This window comes from Tauraco erythrolophus, chromosome 2 (genome assembly GCF_009769465.1).
Source record: "Tauraco erythrolophus isolate bTauEry1 chromosome 2, bTauEry1.pri, whole genome shotgun sequence".
In the NCBI taxonomy this organism is placed as follows: domain Eukaryota; kingdom Metazoa; phylum Chordata; class Aves; order Musophagiformes; family Musophagidae; genus Tauraco; species Tauraco erythrolophus.
Genome location: NC_141466.1, coordinates 33,763,721 through 33,769,720, shown reverse-complemented (window position 1 = coordinate 33,769,720; position 6,000 = coordinate 33,763,721).

The window sequence follows — 6,000 nt, the reverse complement described above, 5'->3', positions numbered from 1 at the left end:
AAGAAAGAACAAAAACACAACAGCTTTTCAGCGGAACAATACTACAAACTGGCTGTTGTCTCTCAGTAAGTTGGTAGAACTATGCGCGTATCACATTACCAATGTATCACCGTCACGTAAGGAGGAAAGCCAAATCTTCTATTAAAAGCCCCTGGAATGCATTTTTAAAATTGAAAGGAAAAAAGTGCACTTTTGGGTTGAGATGCTCTCCCTGAGTGGCAACAACGTCAAACTATTTCAACACATGATATCATGACAAATGCATATTATCTATGGAGTCCACTGGCTCCAGCATGTGTGCAGACAGAAATAACAGCAGAACTGACTGTTCAGAAGAGACATGATTGCAAAGACCATGATCTACAGTGCCCAAGAAGTCCAGATCTGCTAGAAATACAAATACTCTGTCAGCATCAACCTTTCTCACTGGGACAAGTGGCTACTGATGTGGAAGAGCTTATTTCTGATTTTCCTTCAGTGCAGAAAGACTGAGTGCTTCAGTGAAATACCATTAGTTTAGAGAGTGCTGTGTTTCTTTCAGCTTAGAGGTAATTCTGTACTGTCAAATACAGAATAAAGTCACCTAATCTACCCTAACACAATGTATTTGGTTTTAAATTTGCTGTATCTCAAACAAATGTGACAGAGGAAAAAGTTACGCAGTCTGCCCATACAGGGTGCTATAATCTTACATAAAGAAACTGGAAACAACGCTCAGGACCTTTTACTTGGTGAGGGCAGTGCATGTGCAAGAAGAAACAGGACGAGGACACTGCACTTGTGTCACACTCTTGTCTCACACAGAAGAAGAGGGAACCAAAAGAGTCTATAGGGTAACTTACCTGTTCAAAATGCTTTTAACCACAGAGGACCAACTCAATTTTGCCTGCAATTTACCATGCTCGTTTGACAACATTTTCTAACATGGACATGAGCGTGTGAAGGTACACGAGAATGGAATTGGTTCCTGATTTCAGTCTGCTCGCCATCCTGTTCTTTCATGCTTATACCGCCATACTGTTTTCTAGGAGTTACTGTAACCTCCATGTCAAGTGACCAAGAGCTGATATAAACAATAAAGTGGAATGTGACATTCCTTTTCACATTTCTTTGGGTTTAGCTCATTCTAGTTAAATATGCCTTAGCCTTTTGTAAAGTGGCTGCACTTACAGAGCTTAAGTCAACATAAAATTTTTTAATGAGAAAACAATTCTGGGTTTTTTTCCTTTCTATTCAAGCAAGATTTCTAGTACTATATAATTTATACTTACTATCGAAATATTATCAGACAACCTTACCCCAGTCCATGGTATTGTTGTTATTACTGCAAGGCAGTGTTTCAGTCTTGCTTAACACATTAAAATACAGGCAACTTGACAACTGATCCAAAATATGTTAAATTGATAGAAAAGTGCCAGGAATGTCGTAAAGCCTCAAGCTCGACATATTGCACCTACAACCGTAGTGCAGCTGAACTCTATCACAGCTGCATCAGCATAGAAGAGTACATGAAGAGTCAGTCATACTTTCTGGAGATTTTCAAGGCATGGATACTTTTAGGAAAATAGGGCTGGCAAGCTGGTATCAGATTTGAATCTGGGAAGCTGCAAAACAAATACATGTATAGCTCAATAGGATGTAGGACACTATGGATTCATATTCTATCTCTGCCTCATGCTTGAACTTCACAAAACTTAAGCTTTAGCTTCTCTCCCCATGAACTGCTTAATAAACATCCAGTAACTAAAATTAATCATCATCACACTGTTAGCAGTAGAATCAAAAAAAGATGTTATTAAAAATGCTAGAAATATTTAGACAGGAGTAAAAGTCAAAAAGCCAGTAGTTTGAGTCTATTGGATGTCAGCACGTTGTTCCAGAGTCCAAAGCAACATTGCAAACATCCAACACTGAGCTTAGTGATGTCACTTACAATGAGTTAATTAAAGAAATGTTAAATATCTATTCATAAAATAGTCTTTCTTCCAAAATGGACATTGATTAATTAGTTCTCAATAAATAAAAGATGATCAGCTTGTATTCTATGATAAATCTTTCAGTTGCAATGTGTTTGCACTCTCCTGTGTTACCCACTGCATCCCCTCTAACTGCTATGAGCTGTTAGCAATATTTCCAGAATGAAAACATAGAAATGTTCCTATGTCTTCCCAAATGTCGGAACTGACAAAAATAAAACAGAGTGAGATTGTCAACAGTATTTACCTAATCCTATCATCCTTGCTGAAAACAAGGCATAAGTCATCCTACTCCTACTTCAGTTAACCTAGTTTTTCCTTCCGTTGAAGTGGGAAGATACTCTTCATACACCAATACACAATCCCTAACCAGAGCAGACGTTTCTATACCTCTCATTTCTCATCTGAATCTTCATTGAAGGGGTGCAAGAGAGAGAAACAAAACAAAACAAAGAGCAGGTCACGAACCCAAAGAAGCAAGTCATGATCCATACATCACAGTTTAGTGAACATTGGTATTCCCTCTGGCCATGACAAGCAGCTCATAACTGTTTACAGGACCATGCTAAACAGCAGTATGTGTAAGTTTGTTATTTCCACATTGCCACACAAGTTGCGGTTGATCAAGATCCTTCCATGCAAAAAGCTCATGAAGCAGTAATCTCAAGGAGCTAGGCTTTACAGAGAACTATTTTGCCAAAAAAATTGATTTTTCAAAATACTCCTCTACTTTGTATCCAGAGACTACTAAAGCAAATAGCTTGTTTGGGGTTTATGTGTGGAGATCAACTGTGGAGCAGCCTGTGCCAGAGCAGGCAGCTGCACCCAAAGGCGACCATGACTCCATGGGAAAACCTATGCTGGAGCAGTCTGTTCCTGGAGGTCTGCACCGCGTGGGAGGGGCCCATGCTGGAGCAGTTTGTGAAGAACTGCAGCCCGTGTGGAGGATTCAAGTTGAAGAAGTTTGCAAAGAACTGTCTCCCATGGGAAGGGACCCCACACTGGAGCAGGGGAAGAGTGCAAAGGGTTCTTCCCCTAAGGAGGAAGGAGCAGCAGAAATAGCATGTGACAAACTGATGATGACCCTCATTCCCTGTCTCCCCATGCTGTTACAGTGGAGGAGGTAGTGCTGGGAAGAAGGGAGAGGCGGGGATAAGGTATTTTTAAGATTTGAGTTTATTTCTCATTATCCTACTCTAATGTAATTGGTAACAAATTAAATTGATTTTTTTCCCCAAGTCGAGTCTGTTTTGCCCATGACCATAATTGATGAGTGATCTCCTCCTGTCCTTGTCTCTGACCTCTAGCCTTTTGTTACATTTTCTCCTCCCCATCACATCGGGATGGAATGAGCAGCTGTTTGATGCTTAGTTACCGGCTGGGGATAAACCATGACAAGCCCTACAGTCCTTCAGGAGAACCCAGCAAGACAAAGCCAAAAACCCTACAAAGAAGCAGTGATAAGTATAAATGTGATAAAGCTAAGCCTTGATTTCCAGTCCACTAAATTGCTCTTTTCAAAGGAATTCACCTTCTTATATTGGCTACATGGGGAGATCAAATTCCTGTGTTTTCCTTGCCCAAAAATAGCTGAAGCAGAAATCCTCTTTTCAGAGCTCCTTATCTCCAGCATAACCATCTTACAATAGTACTGATAAGAAGTCCTTCCCGAAGTAGATTGCCTTCAATAGCTCATAAATTAATTTCCTTCCCTATTTAACAATCAACACATTTTGTGCTAACAAAGCCTTAACAGCTTGCTGGACTTTTGTATTTCTGCCCTGCAGTAAAAGCTTCTGAGAATCTGGTCAAGACCTCACTGCAAGAACAGTATCACAGTAATAGCAATACATATTTTACAAGGTTATACAATTAATGACGTGGTAATCTGCTTTAAACTGTTGTTTAAGGATAATTCTGACAGTGTCAACATTCCTTAGTCACAACTCCATTAAGCAAAGCTGAGAAGAACATATAAATGCAGATTTGGGGGAAGGTGGTGAGCAGAGAAAGCTCCTTTCCCACTCATGAAACAGCTGAAATAAGCAAGTAAAGCCACCAGCAGTAAGTGAACTCAGCTTTCCCTCTGGCTGACATCTCTCTAATACAGAAACATGGAGGTGAGTGGGTCATGAGACCTCATCTGAATACAACCGGTATAGAGCCATTTGATCCATCAGTGGTGTCCCACCCAAACCGGAGGGAAGGAAAAGGCGAGATGGTACATCACTTAAATGGAGGGAAAAGGGAACACTCTCCTCAGCAAATGAAGAGGAGTCACATGGACTACGACTAACAGTACTAGTTATATTCTATTTATCTGTTCTATCGGTATATTTCCCCAAATTTAGGACCATTCCCTTTCAAAGATGCCACTGTTTGAAGGCAGCTTTTGAGCTCTCAAATTGGAAATCTTATGCCTTAGGAGTTCCTACACAGTCCAAAGGCATGGACATTTATTCTTCCTTTGGTAATAGATGACCAGTTTGCCAAGAGGGACCCAAGACTACAGATGTGGCTGCTGTGACGGCCAAGACCATGTGACAGAAAAGTAATAGGAGAAGACAGCCCTATGCTGACCACTGGCAAAACAAGACAAGACACAGAGGTTGGAGGCCTCAGTTCTTATTAGGATGCATGCTATAGCATTTGTATTATCCAGCTTACAATAAAAATAAAATCAAAAATCAAAAAATCGTCACAAAGGTCAAAGCAGCGTTCAACATACTTGGCAACAGAAGACAAATGAGAGGTTCACCTTGAGATTCCCAAATGATGGGGCAGAGTGCACCATCGGCAAGGCCGCAGATGACACAAAACTCGACAGGGTGGTTGATACACCAGAGGGTTGAACTGCCATCAAGAGGGATGTACTGCCATCCAGAGGGACCTCCACGGACTGGAGAAATGGGATGATGAGGACCTTGTGAAGTTCAACACAGGGAAGTGGAAAGTCCTGTCCTGGGAAAGGACATCACCACACACCAGAACAGGCTGGGGGCTGTTAGACTGGAAAGCAGCTTTACAGAAAAGAACCTGAGAGCCTTGGTGACACCAAGTTGACCATGAACCAGCAAAGTACCCTTGTGACAAAGAAGGTCGACGGCTTCTTAGGCTGCATTAGGAGGTATGTTGTCAACAGGTCAAGGGAGGTGATCCTTCCCCTCTACTCAGCACCGGTGAGGCCGCACCTGGAGTGCTGGGTCCAGTTCTGGGCTCCTTAATACAGGAGAGACATGGACATAATGGAGAGAGTCCAGTCAAAGGCCTTCCCACCTCAGTCCCACTATGACTCTAATTTTATGGAATACCATTGCAATAGCAGGATGAGTAGCAGCTATCAGTATATCACAAATAACACTAGTGTTTTGACACTACCTGTGTTGACCTGTGGTGACTCTAAGACTGCCCATCACCCTCCAATAGTGTTTCTAATTGTGGCTTAGCCTACAGCTGGTGGAAATCTCAACTACAAATGTCATGGTAGCTTTCTGTGTCTGCATGTGTGTGTATGCGCACGTACTGCAGAAGAACAGAAAAACAGAGGAAGAAAAGCAACACAGTACTGCACAAGAACAGAAAAAATATACTCATCATCAAGATAATGCTGACAAGAGGAAAATAGTTGGTCATTGTATCTTCAAAAGGAGAAAAAAAAGTCCTTGTACCTTGCACTTCTATCCCCCTTTTGTGCTCAGCCCAAGTTGCTACAGATGCATCTGAGTAAGTGCGGGGATAGATAATGAAATCTGCACTGAGAGCTATGGCACAGGCTCAGAAATACCTCAGCATTCTACAAGGTATTAAAGTGTTAGTAACGGTGTACCTACGGGAACTTGTAACACATTGTAAAAAGTGACTTCATGTTGTATAAGTTCGCAGCGGGTCCGTAGTTACCTTCACTTTACAGGGGACTTAAAACATTTGTTGCAGAATGCCACCACTGTGCGTTGCTCGAGGTGGGAGAAAACAGAAAAAACACCGTGTTTATAAAGCTGCAGTGGGGACGGACTTCGCTGTACCC